Source organism: Lissotriton helveticus, chromosome 4_1 (assembly GCF_964261635.1).
Source record: "Lissotriton helveticus chromosome 4_1, aLisHel1.1, whole genome shotgun sequence".
NCBI classification, from domain to species: Eukaryota; Metazoa; Chordata; class Amphibia; order Caudata; family Salamandridae; genus Lissotriton; species Lissotriton helveticus.
Window position 1 is genome coordinate 861,981,912 of NC_136063.1, and position 14,688 is coordinate 861,996,599.

Sequence of the window (14,688 nt, forward strand, 5' to 3'; positions counted from 1 at the left end):
AAAAAGTAAAAACAAAGAAAGAAAAAACCCAGTTCTTTTTAGAACTACCTCCAATTCTCGATAAAGAGCTATATTCGATACATATTATCAAGGAGTGAGTGAAGTGGAGTACGGTGAGAGAGGAAAGGAAAATGAGTGAGGGAGCGAAGGAAGGGAAGAGAGGGGAAGGCAAGTGAAGCAGGGGGACTGAAAGTAGGTGAGTGTGGGAGGTGAGTGAGGGGAAGGGGAGTGAACATGGGGAATGAGGATAAGTGAGGAAAGTAGAGTAAGGGAACGGGGGTGAGGAAGGGTAAGAGAAGAGCAGTGAGGTTGAGGAAAGAGTGGTGATAGAGGGTGGATCAAGGCAAGTGAGCGTGAGACAAGGGGAGTGAGGGAGTGAGGAGACAGAGAGAGTGAAGGAAAGAGTGGGAGAAGGGGACTGAGTGAGGGTGCATAGAAAGGTAAGTGAGGGAGTGTGGGTGAGTAAAAGGGAGTGAGCATGAGGGAAGGGGACTGAGAGAGTGAGGGGACGGAGGTAGTGAGGCTAAGAGAGAGGGAGTGAGGGAAGGAGAATGAGGATGTGACAGGACAGAGGGAGTGAGAGAAGGAGTGAGTGAAGTGGTGTAAGGTGAGTGAGGGAAGGGGGATGAGTGAGTGAGCGAAGGAAGGAAATAGAGGGGAAGAGGACTGAAGCATAGGTACTGAGAAAAGGTGAGTGGGGGATGAAAGTAAAGGGAAGGGGAGAGAAGGATGGGGAATGAGGGGTAGTGAGGGAACTGGAGTAAGGGAACGGGGGTGAGGGAGGGTGAGAGAAGGGCAGAGAGCGTGAGTAAAGAGGGGTGAAAGAGGGTGGATAAAAGTGAGTGGGGGTAAGACAAGGGGAGTGAGGGAGTGAGGGGATAGAGGGAGTGAAGGAAGGAGTGACAAAAAGGGACTGAGTGAGGGAGCAAAGAAAGATAAGTGAGGGAATGTGGGTGAGTTATAGGGAGTGAGCGTGACGGAAGAGGAGTGAGAGAGTGAGAGGACGGAGAGAGTGAGGCTAAGAGAGAGTAAGGGAAGGGGAGATAGGATGTGAGAGGACAGTGGGAGTGAGAGAAGGAGTGAGTGAAGTGGAGTAAGGTGAGTGAGGGAAGGGGAATGAGTGAGGGAGCGAAAGGAAGGGAAGAGAGGTGAAGGGAAGTAAAGCAGGGGGTCTAAAAGAAGGTGAGTGTGGGAGGGGAGCGAGGGAAATGGAGTAAACATGGGAAATGAGAATAAGTGAGGGAAGCAGAGTAAGGGAACAGGGTGAGGGTGGTTGAGAGAAGAGTAGTGAGGTTAAGTAAAAGAGTGATGAGCAAGTAAATGTTGTTTGTCAAACTTACCTTATAAGTAATGTAAACTTAATGACATATTTTTAATAAATGTAATACCTGTGGAAGAGGGGAAAAAATACTTATAATTGTTATAATATTTATTTCAAAATACAAGAGACAAGGCAGGAGATTAAAAGTCATAATAGGGTACTAAGAAGTAAAGTAGGAGTGAAGGACACAGAAAGGGAAACAAAGGAATGGTGAAGGACAGAGAGAGTGAAAAAGAAATAGAGGGAGAGCAAATTACTAAGAGGATAATAAGGCGGATACATTCAGTGTCAGAGAGGAAGAGAGGGAGAGAGAAATGAACTGAAGGTGAGTAAGATACTAAAGGAATGTGAGTTATCAAAACTAAATGTGGAAAGGGGAGTAAGGAAAGGGGAGTGAGTGACAGGGAAGGGGGAGTGAGTGAGGGTGCATTCACGACAATAAGGAATGGAAGGTGAGTGAGGGTGACTGTAGGGGAGTGAGAGAGTGAGCGGACAGAGGGAGTGAGGGTAACAGAGAGGGAGTGAGGGAAGAGGAGTGAGGAGTGAGGAAGTGACAGGATAGAGGGAGTGAGAGAAGGAGTGAGTAAAGGGGAGTAAGGTGAGTGAGGGAAGGGGAATGACTGAGGGAGCAAAGGAAGGAAAGAAGGGGAAGGGGAGTGAAGCAGAGGGACTGGGAAAAGGTGAGTATGTGAGGAGAGAAAGGGGAAGGGGAGTTAAGGATGGGGAATGAGGATAAGTGAAGGAACCGGAGTAAGGGAACAGGGGTGAGGGAGGGTGAGAGAAGGGCAGTGAGGTTGAGGAAAGAGGGATGAAAGAGGGTGGATAAAGGCGAGTGAGTGTAAGACAAGGGGACTGAGGAAGTGAGGACATAGAGGTAGTGAAGGAAAGGTTGAGAGAAAAGGACTGAGTAAGGGAGCGAAGAAAGGTAAGTGACGGAGTGTGGGTGAGTTATAGGGAGTGAGCGTGACGAAAGAGGAGTGAGAGAGTGAAGGGACGGAGAGAGTAAGGCTAAGAGAGAGGGAGTGAGGGAAGGGGAGTGAGGAAGTGAGAGGACAGAGTTAGTGAGAGAAGGAGTGAGTGAAATGGAATAAGGTGAGTAAGGGAAGGGGAATGAGTGAAGGAGCGAAGGAAGGGAAGAGAGGGGAAGGGAAGTAAAGCAGGGGGTCTGAAAGAAGGTGAGTGTGGGAGGGGATTGAGGGAAAGGGGAGTAAACATGGGGAATGAGAATAAGTGAGAGAAGCGGAGGAAGGGAACGGGGGGTGTGGGTGGGTGAGAGCTGAGTAGTGAGGTTAAGGAAAAGAGTGATGAGAAAGTAAATTTTGTTTGTCAAACTTACCTTATAAGTAATGTAAACTTAATGACATATTTTTAATAAATTTAATATCTGTGGAAGAGCAAAAAAAAATTACTTATCATTTTTATAATATATATTTCAAAATACAAGAGACAAGGCAGGAGATTAAAAGTCATAAAAGGGTACTAGGAGATAAAGTAGGAGTGAAGGACACAGAAAGGGAAACAAAGGAATGCTGAAGGACAGAGAGAGGGAAAAAGAAATAGAGGGAGAGCAAATTACTAAGAGGATAATGAAGCGGATAGATTCAGTGACACAGAGGAACAGAGGGAGAGAGAAATTAACTGAAGGTGAGTAAGATACTAAAGGAATGTGAGTTATCAAAACTAAAGGAGGAAAGGGGAGTAAGGAAAGGGCAGTGAGTGACAGGGAAGGGGGAGTGAGTGAGGGTGCATTCACGACAATGAGGGATGGAAGGTGAGTGAGGGTGAGTGAGGGGACAGAGAGAGTGAGGGTAACAAAGAGGGAGTGAGGGAAGAGGAGTGAGGAAGTGAGAGGAGAGAGGGAGTGAGAGAAGGAGTGAGTAAAGTGGAGTAAGGTGACTGCGGGAAGGGGAATGACTGAGGGAGCAAAGGAAGGAAAGAAGGGGAAGGTGAGTGAAGCAGAGGGACTGGGAAAAGATGAGTGCGGGAGGAGAGTGAGAGGAAGGGAAGTTAAGGATGGGGAATGAGGATAAGTGAGGGAACCGGAGTAAGGGAACGGGGGTGAAGGAGGGTGAGAGAAGGGCAGTGAGGTTGAGTAAAGAGGGGTGATAGTGGGTGGAAAAAGGTGAGTGAGCGTGAGACAAGGGGAGTATAATATATATTTCATATTACAAAATACAAAATAACTTGTACAACATGTTATATGGTTTATTTTTGCTGTTTTCAGAATATATTGAATTTCACTTAAAACAGTGAGTACAATACTACTCATCATATGACAGCGGGCAAAAAAAAACACAATCAAAAAGATTGTGTTTAAAAAACCCATACAACGTTTCAATAAATAATGTAAAACTTAGAAAAAACATATCTTAACTCATTTTTGATCCACTTATTTTTCCACGAGGCCAAATAGTATATGGAAAGTCCTTTTTTTTGGAAATTACTCAATAGTACTGTTAAACTTCCATTTACCCGAGTTTCTGAAAGAAAAGCTCCAACATCTTTTACATCATGTAACAATAGTTATATTTCCAGCTGTGGCTCACTTATGATCAACATTTCCTATAATACTGATATCACACACTACCTCTATGACAACTACACGTTTTTTATTATCTGGATCACTCTCACTCACAAAGTAATTTTGAACAGCAAACTAAGTTTTATTAACTGCTCCAATCTTCATAGGCCAATTACCTTTCCTAAAATTTCGGTTGTAAGAACACTAGGTAAGAATTTTGTAAGTCAGAAGGCAAACGTTGTTTGAAAGTCAATTGAATATCATTACAAGTAGTCCAGCCTTTTTGACATTTTAAATAAGCTGTGTAATGTCCTGATGTTGTCGAACGACCATCATGGTAAATAATTGTTGCAGTTGCAAAGGTTCTTCCTGAAATTGATAATTGAGAAGCCACAACATTTTTGTTGTCAATTTAGTTCCATCAGGTCTAGATCGTTGGAACATTAAAATTACATACTGTGAATATCTTTGTATAAATAATGTTGATAGCATTGCAGATTTACATTGAGTACAGACCATGTTTTGATTTGCTTCTCTAACTAGATTATTAGAAGACACTGATTTGAAGTCTGGTAAAATCAAATATATAAATCTTTCAGTGTCTATAGTAGTAGTACTTGAAAAGGAACAATTGTCGCAGTTATGCTGCCATTTATAAGAAAGGTCAAAAAGATTTTCTACATCTATTCCTTCATCTTGCAATACAACAAGCATATACATTAGAAATTCCTGACAATCTTGCCGAATATCTTGTCGATGTCATTTGAGATGTCATCAGTGATGTCATCAGTGATGTCACTGACCATGTTATGAATGATGTAATATGTGACATCATCAGCAGTGGATTGCGGGTGCGCGATATATAGTTAGTGCAACTAACTATATATGGAATTTCAATGGTTTTGTGTGAGTAAAATAAGGTTTTGTAAATGCTAATTCCTAACTATATATGGTCTATAACCTATGGTTTTTTCAGTGAATTTTCAAGGTTTTGTAAATGCTAATTCCTAACTATATATGGTCTATAACCTATGGTTTTTTCAGTGAATTTCATTGGTTTTTTAACAGCTAATATCTGTAGCTGTAAAATGTATTCTTCTTTAAATCCAAAAATATATTTTATATGTTTATGAATAATTTTTTTTTTAAATATTTTTTTTTCTTCGTTCCCGCTTCGCGAATCGGGAAGCTTCCCGTTAGCTGACCTTGATGCCGCGAAATAGACCGCGAGCCGGTAAACGTTTCTTTACCGCAACTGCCGCGTTAGAAAACAACATCGTGACGCCTCCCGTCCGCATGACGTTTCACGTTGTCGTGTGATACGTCATATGACGTGCTACGTTAGCGAACTGGTACGCGAAGCGAGTCGCAAAGCGCAGGTTTCTGGAAGCAAACCGGGAGGCCCTGCAAAGCGCTTAACGTAAACACAGCAGGTCATGTGACTTGGTAATAACACTTTTCATTGGTTCATTTCACTTTTGGTTTCCTAATGATGTAAGACTAGGTCATATAATCTAAAATGAACACTTTTCATTGGTTGAGAACTCTTGTTTTTCCCAAATGATGAAAATCCCTCCTTCTTTCCTCACTCTGACTTTCATCATTGTGAGAGAAAGACCCTTTGTGATCACTGAGCAATGGCTTCTTTAGTAGCTTCAGCTGGTGCTTCCCCACCACCTCCACCACATCCAAGGAAGAGTGGACCACCTGCTCAAGTTATAATTCAACAAGAAGAGGAAGAAGAGGAACAGAACGACGAGCACGAAGAGAGGCAGTTTTTGCCTGAGGAGCCCAGGACGTCTCACCGGAAAGAAAACTTCATTTGGCAATTTTTTAAAATTCCCAAAGGTCAGAAAAAAGTAAATGCAAGATACGTAACTTGCCTTATATGTCAAGATAGACTGTCCAGAGGAACCGAGAAAAAATACAGTTTCGGAAACTACACAATGCATCGCCATATGACTAGGTGGCAACAACTACAGTGCTGCACAGTTTCGGAACGACCTAGATAATCTCCCTATTATGGCCAGAAGATCTGTTGTACCGGAAGTAACGGGACCAGAGGGCAGGGAGATGGTGCCAAATATACAAATGAGATTTGGTGAAGTAAAACACATCTGCGTATATTGCGATGGATTCATTTGCTACGGAGAAAGAAGCATCACTCTGATCAACAGAGCTATTGACTATCATATGCAAGTTTGTACGAAACGCCCAAAATAATAAATACTTTTTTTTTGTTTTGTTGCTCCTGTTGAGCCCTTTACAATGAATCGTTTTCATTGCCCCCTCCAAGAAAAACCCCAAAAAATATAAAACTGTTCAGAAAAATTCAAAAAAAGTAAAAAAAGTTCCGAAAAATAATAAAAAAATATAAAACAACAAAAACAATAAAAAAAAAGTTCTTTTCAGAACTACCCCCCCGTTATTAAAAAATTGGTACAATATTTGGAACTGTGCCAACCTCTATTTCTCTTAGTTCGCTTCCCAGTTCGCTCGCCGGTACGCGAACCGGAAGCGAACCAAAAACAGTAAGTATAAGGGAAGAAAACAGACACTTATGTTAAAAGAAAGACAGCTATAGGGGAGTAAACTAGAGATACTATTACCCGTAATCCACTGCTGATGATGTCACATATTACATCATTCATGACATGCTCAGTGACATCATCAGCAGAGGATTGCGGGTTTTTTGGCAACGTGCCTTATCCACGGTTTAATAACGCTGCCTTTTGCTTTATATAAGTTTTCAAATTGTATGAAATATATACCAATAGGTCGTTATGAACCTTTAGGTAGTGCTTTTCTTCATGAAGTCTGGTCGCTTCCATACACATACAGATGTTTCAAAGATGATCAAGAAGTTTATCTGAATGGAGAGGAATGCACTGAGACGCCAGATCATTCACTAATGTGTAGGCACATACAGTTACACGGTTCATGCAACAAACACCGACCAAATATGGCTTGCGTGTTGCAAGGCACGCCAGTTCCTGCTATCATCCCCACGTTCAAGTTGTTGGAAAATGGTAGTTATTTGATGCTCAATAATGAAGATTGTTCTGGGTTAATTAAAAGTATTCCTTTTATCGTAACAGTAAGTGAACGGGTTATTTGCTGCAGAAATGTTCTATTTCCTCCCACACATGAACATAGGGAGTTTTCAATCTCGCCACAAATACCAACCTTGGGAGCAGATTTCAACGGCATGGCAAGAATAAGAGCTCTTTTGTCTCAGAGAGAGGTGGCCTTGAGTTCGGCCCGTGAAACTTTCGTGCTTCACATAGCGAACACCCGTACAGAGGTGCAGACCCTTTTCAATTCAGATTTGCCTTTCCATTTCAGCAAGATGGTTCGGACTATCTTTAACGCATCCTCCACAAAGGCCCTGGCGCACTTTTTTAAAGTTGTTACCAGTGGTCTCGTGACTTCATTTGAGAAAATCTTTGGAGTCATCCCTGCTTTCTTTCATTCTATTTTTTCCACTCTGCTTCGTGGATTGCCATTTTTACTTGCATTACCAGCGGACGCTCTTGTGCTTTTTTACATTTTTAAATATGGATGTCCCTCCTATGCAACCTCCCGCCCTGCAGCTGCTGACACTGTTCCGCAATCACATGCTAGAATATTATGGCACAATGCCGTTGGCGATATTAAGCACGGCATATGGATTATCTTTTCGATTCTCCTACTTCACCTGTGTCCAGCCTGTATTTCACTGCCTGACCTGTGATTTCGATTGGGCCATTGATTTGTGTCTCTGCGGACCGGTTTCTCCTGACGTCGACTTTAATCAGCTGATGACTCCTATCATTACTCACGAGTTGGTTTGTCCTGGCGAAAGGATTATGGCTGTGGCATTGATGCATGGACTAATTGGTCCCTGGAATTTACTGGCGGCAACACAGTCTTTCTTGGAACAGAGCTTTCTTGAAAACCCACCGAGCTGTCCTCTGATGGTGATAGAGGATCCGGTGCTGGGAGAGCACGTATGTTCTTTTCCGCTTTTAAATTGGATGGCTGAACTCTTTTCGGATGAAGACGGTGACTTCCTATTGGAGGCTGTTGCAGCTTATTTTGCATACACAGTTATGTCATAGACCTTTTTCATTTTTGATATGCTGAGTACTAGCATTTCATTGACAATTCATTGACTTATTTGTCAAGTTTTTATTATTTAGCTTGCCTATTGGCTTAAGACTCGATAAAGTACTTGGCTGTTTTATTTTTCTTTAGCATTAAATTTTCCTAGTTTTTAATATTTTACCTTGCGGACCGTCCACATATAAAGTTGCAATCTGCTCTCATGAGATGGCACTTCTATTATCTTATTCAGTTCGTTTCCAGATCATGGGGAGGTGTCATCTAGGTCCTGGATATCTTTACACCGTGTTAAGTTAGCATGGGCTCATTACCGGTTTAAACGCCATTTTTCCTTTTTTGCAACTTCTGCACACGACACTTAGTTGTTGCTTTAGCTTTCAACCTAATAGTTCATCGTGATTTACATGAGAATAATATGTTATTGCTCTACTATCTGCTTTACTTGTTAAACTATATCTGTACAGCGACTGCTGAAGTTTCAAGAACAACACGATACAGAATTGTTATGAGGTCTGATCTCCACGACTTCATACTCATAACATAAGTGCAGCTTCTGCCAATTCTGGGCATGAGGCGGGTTTTATATTGCTTTGCCGAACACACATACACAACACTTGATGCGGTTCACATGAAGAGAGAGATGGTGTATGCTGATGTGATTCCTTCAAATCTAAGACACTAAAGTATGGGCACGCCCTAAATGAATGAAAATATTTGTAAAGCGCGCGATGGCCAAACGGCTTCCTGGCGCTGAGAGCTCTAAAGAACCGGACAGACAGGGCCAGGAGGTTAGCGGGGGTAGGCCAGGGCAAAGAGGAAAGTTTTTAGCGCTTTACGGAAATGAGAAAAAATAGGAATCGAACGCATAGAGAGAGGGAGGGAGTTCCAGAACCGGGGAGCAAGAACAGAAAAACGGGTTCCACCAGTGCGAGATTTACGAAAGCGGGGAACAGTGAGAAGGGCAGAAGACGATGAACGAAGAGTGCGGGCAGGGGTGTGAAGGGAGATCAGAGAATTGATGAAAGCCGGTCCAGAGTGGTCAAGGGCCCGGTAAACAAGGCACCCCAATTTAAACAGGGATCTCTGCAAGATGGGCAACCAGTGAAGGGATTTAAGGACGGGGGTGATGTGATGGGTTTTGGGCAAGTGAAAAATAAGACGGGCAGCCTGATTCTGGATAGCTTGTAGGCGGCGGGTTTCATAGGCAGGAATGCCAGCGAACAAGCTATTACCATAATCGAGGCGGGAAGTGATGAGGGCAGAAATAATAATCTTAAGGGAGTCAAGAGAGAAAAAGCGAGAGATTTTCCGGATCATCCGGAGGGAAAGAAAACAGGAGGACACCACGGCACTAAACCAACACAAAGAGACCTTCTTAGCAAATAATATAATATGTGTATTAGGGAGGGTGAGATATAAGCAGCCGCGGGCCGTGGAGGGAGTTACGATGGGGCAGGGAGGCGGGGAGGGGGAGGGGCAGGGTGGAGCCCTCTCCACCCTGCCCCTCCCCCTCCCCACCTCCCTGCCCCACCGTAACTCCCTCCACGGCCCGTGGCTGCTTATAAGTGTTGATAACTCTTATTCATTTACAGCATGTTAACATACTGTCACCATTCGCTTTTTATGTACTAGTAACTATGCTGGTAATTTTGCTACTGATAATATGTGTACTTGTAATATCTAAGATACTACGCCTGAGAAGACGGCATTAGTAAATAAACATTTCAAATACACATGTGTTCTTCTTAACTCCATGTTCTGGTTTCTAAGAAATATATAACGACCGACTGTTCATGAGTTCCACGTATCCTGAGGTACTATAAGTTCATATTCTGGATTGTCTAAACATTGAGAGTTTGTTATATCCAATGTGACACTGTACCTAGCTTGCTAAGGGGTTTTTGAGTACTAAGATGAGTTTTGGGGCACCCTAATTCGCCGAGGTTCCAATCCTCTGTCCACAGTTCTGTGTGAGAACAGAAACCCTGCAACAGGGGCACCCCCGACCCTTCCTGGAGCTTCATCACACTTGCGATACAACTCCAGCAATGCGCCACCTTTACGGCACAGTTACATCACGCATCTGTGCTGTTTTTGCCCCATGATGCGCCGCATTGTAAATGCAGCACACCATAGGTGACGGAACAGCGGCACAGAATGACTAACACATCCCTGGTGATGCGCCAGTCATCATAAATCTATCCCTATGCTTCTTATCTTGTTCGAGATGAACCGCCATATGTATCATCAAAGTTTTTTGCATTTCCTAAATAGCGAACTTTAAGGAATAAATAGCGATTCTTTACCATTCCTAGTTTGCGATTAGCTATTTGCTAATTACAAATTACCCATTCATTTCCTTCATTTCCATAGGGCGGTTGGACTCACTTTTAGCTCGAACGGCTGAATGGATTTCCACGAAACTTGGCAAAATTGTAGGGACTGGTAGCCCGATGTGCCTTTGCTATGTCTCAAGATATATGCTCCAGTGGTTTTTACGAAAATTAACTTTGAAAAATATATATTGGGCTACATTGGCCTATATATATGTTGGAGCCCAAATGTAGCCCAATGTAGCCCAATGAAGCCCAATGAAGCCCAATGTAGCCCAATGTAGCCCAAAGATGGCCGCCAGAGACAAAAAAAAACAAATGTAGCCCAAATATCAGCCAGATGTAGCCCAACTATAGCCCAGTGACAGAATGACCAATCAGCTTCGCAAACCTCCGTTACGCGAAGCGGAGCGCTGTTACAGATATATATCTTTTTTTGAACGTTAATTTCTCAAAATCCACTAGAGCACATATATTGAGACCTAGCAAAGGCACATCGGGCTACCAGTCCCTAATATTTTACCAAGTTTCGTGAAAATCAATTCAGCCGTTCGATTATTATTATTATTTATTTTTTTTGCCCCGCGGGGCCCTTTTAAAACCTCCACATCAAACCTAGGGGGTCAGCGAGGATCTACTATTCCCCCTTATGGTCATTTGCCCCTTCGCTTTGGCCTCCTCTTGTCTCTCGATCCTACCGAGAGACAAGATGGCGGCCGCTACGGACTGTTTGGAATGTTGACAGACGCCGGAGAACCAATCAGCTTCGCTTCACAAAGCTCCGTTGCGCGAAAAGTACGCGTCCTGGAGCGCTGCCCGGTCCGCTGTTACAGATATATATCTTTTTTTAAACGTTAATTTCTCAAAATCCACTGTAGCACATATATTGAGACCTACAAAAGGCACATCGGGCTACCAGTCCCTACAATTTTGCCAAGTTTCTTGCAAATCCATTCAGCCGTTCGGGCTAAAAGTGAGGCCAACCGCCCTATGGAAAACTCAATGTTAAAAACACGTTTTGGGACCCCCCTTTTTCTCGGCCCCCCCTTGACGAACCCCCCCAAATTTTCAAGGGCTGCTCAGAAACAAAATGTGCCATTTTCCTGAAAATTTCAGCCAATTCCGTCCACAAACTCCAAGGTTATTAGACATAGAATTTTCAAAAATCCCATAGAGAAAAAATCCTAACTATATATACCTACTGGCGGCCGCCAGTAGGTAATATATATATATATATATATATATATATATATATATATATATATATATATATATATATATATATATATATATATATATATATATATATATATATATATTCCTTTGCCTTTAAGGATGCTAGCACGTAAATTAGTCACCGCTAGATCTGAGCCTGACTGCAGACCTCAAGAAACAAAGAACATATAACACAGAATTGCTAGTGAGCATTTGTAAACACAAACACGCTGGTCTAACCTGTCTAAGATTGCACTTCTTTAAAATGAGATGGTATTTTCTGGGAACCACGTAAAAACTGCAGAACATTAAAAAATGCAACATATCATGTGGAGACTTCCGGTCGCAGTCACAAGGAGGGAGATCAGGCCCCTATGTACCCCACCTGGGTGGGCCAGGGGGTACTGAAAAAGGTCCAGACAGAATCTGGTCAGTAAGAATCAGCCTTGGGAACGTTTGAGCTGGTAAAGATAGGGCTCAGTTGATGGCTCGGTTTTCAAAGGGAAATACCCACGCACACTGGGCTTCTTCAATTCCTCTGCTTCCCTATCCATCTGCCGTTTTTTAAAGAAGTTCTCTTTCACCAAACACAGATCTCCTCTGTACATATTCTCTGCGTTGGTGAATAAATCAGCCTTTTCCAAGTCCGCTAGGCAATCCCTTACAACTTAAGCTGGGGAATACGATAAAAGAGATCAAGGGAAAGGCAATCAGTTAAACTATCCTTAATTAGTGCGATTCCGTCCCTAAGCCATACATTTATCCACATAGATAGGGGATGGTAAGATAACAGATCAGAAAGAAAAGTCAAACCCAATTCTTTGTGTACTATAATAGAGGGGATACACTGTGGTAGACATAAAAGACATTTAAAAAAGTATTTTCAGCGACTTGGAGTTCCTTGTGCTCCTTTTAACCCCATATCTCGCTACCATATCACAATTCATATTCTAAGAAGATAGTTTTTGTGTTTCCAGTAGAAACTTTAGTAAAAGCTTATTGTACTGAACCTGACTACAGCAAGTTTTTGTCTATGACTCAGTGGAGCCCTATGGATGGGTAAAGGTACATCAGCCTGAATGGTCCTCTGTTAGTGGCTTTAGATGCTGTAGCCTACATTGGGAAAGTGTTATTTGCAGTCTTTGAAAAACTCTGAGGGCATGCAAATGTGAAAGAATTAGGTCTTTAAAAAAGACAAGGCGCAACCTATTGGCATTACTAGTGCTTGTTTGCCTTTGAAAGCTTTCTTTTTTAAATCAGATGTATTTCTCTTGAACATTCTTCATTTTCAAGACAATTGTTAAAGGTGTATTCTTATCAGCAGTCGGGGACTTTATTGAAACTACTTCATATACATACTTTCTTCATATTAAAGCATATTTTATGCTAGTGGTAGAATATTTTCGGACTCTTTAGAGCTAAAAGTTATTTTTACAGCGTGTTGCATTTTTAGAAACACAGAAGACACAAGCTTTTGCAGCATAGGTACTGTGCTGATGTTAAATTGTACATACTAATCCTCATTTTCGGCTGAATGTGCTTGGGATGAAAGCTAAATCCGCATCTAAGGATGAGGTTTGTAGCTCAGAGTCTGAAAGGGCTTTTCAATTTTATCTTGTGATGGTCGAACTTCACGTAAAGTTTACACAACAAGACAGTAGAGAAACAAAATATATGGGGTTTTGAGAAAAATCTGTCACACCAGGACGGCTGGACAAGGCAAAGAAAGGGAGCCTTACTGGCATGTGCCTAACGTGCATCAAACAATAATAATCAGACATAAGATTCTCACCAGGGATGCATTGTAGGGTCAATCTTTTGAGGTGCTCAAGTCCCATTCCTCTGAAGCACTTATAGCTAATTTTGGATGGATTCCTTTGTTCCACTGAGGGGCAGTAATTCTTGTATTGGTGGGCTATGCAACCAGCTATCAAGGGCCCGATTCACAGAACTAATCTGAGACAAAATCCTAAACGTACTACTTTTGGTATCCACAGAAAGCACTTACTACTTATGGTATTCACAGAAGGCACTTACTACTTTTGGTTAAACTTACTACTTTTGGTATTCACAGAAGGCATTTAGTAGTAGTAAAGTTAGGAGTCATAACTTTACTACTACTAAATGCCTTCTGTGAATACCAAAAGCAGTCATTTTAAACAAAAGTAGTAAGTGCATTCTGTGAATACCAAAAGCAGTAAGTTTAGGATTTTGTCTCAGATTAGTTCTGTGAATCGGGCACCTAGTATTTAGGTAAATGTAAATTTCTTTCTTCTGAATACGTTAGAGTTCATGATGGTCCTTCTTTGAAGTTTGATGTCAACAGAATTACAGTTGTCAAATGGTGGTACCCCTAGAGCCTTCTAAGTTTATTTCTGTGTTTCGGTAATATTAATGAAAATACTCTTGTAGAAACATGACTTGTGGGTTTGTGTTTTCACCACAGTTGTGATTTTCTTGCAAAAGTCAATCTCTGCGCCAAGATCATTTTTACTGGTATTGACAACTGTAGAGTTTCACCCAGATCAATAGCAAAAATGGTAAATCAAATTCAGTAATCCTGAAGCTTTGTCAAGTGTCAATATAACATCTTATACAGAAAGATAACCAGTTGGATCTCTGTAGTGTTGAGGAACAGGAGAAGTCTTTAAATTAGTTGGTAAAGTACTGTTTAGTCTGGCATTGTGACAGAAATTGCCTGGAGCAACCTGTGAATTTGATCCTGGACTCACTGGGGCTAAGCCTCTTCTATTTGATACATGTATAGATGCACCTTATGAAGTTTGAAAACAGGAGCAGTGTCCAGTTGCTTTTCCTTTTCATGATTTAGCAATTGCAGATGATTTGGGATTATCACACACACACTAACTGCTGCATTGATTTCCTGCTGGTGATTCGGAGGACATTGTGACAGGGTGCTCGTAACGAGGGGCGGAGACAGTGCGGACGAGCGCAGCTCACCTCCTCTCCTCTCCGTCTGCTCCTCTTCTGCTCCAACTGGGGGTTTTGTTAACCACCGAAATCGCGGGCAGCGCAGTCGGAGAGTGCACAATCTTTGCCGGATTCTGTGCAGCGTTGGTGGAGAAGTGCGTGACAACTACGCTGATTGTGATTCTCGGTGCTCTGCTGGGGCAGCCCGTAGAGTCCCTACTTGTCTGCCTTCTCATCAAGGGGGTGGCAGTGCCCTGAAGAAA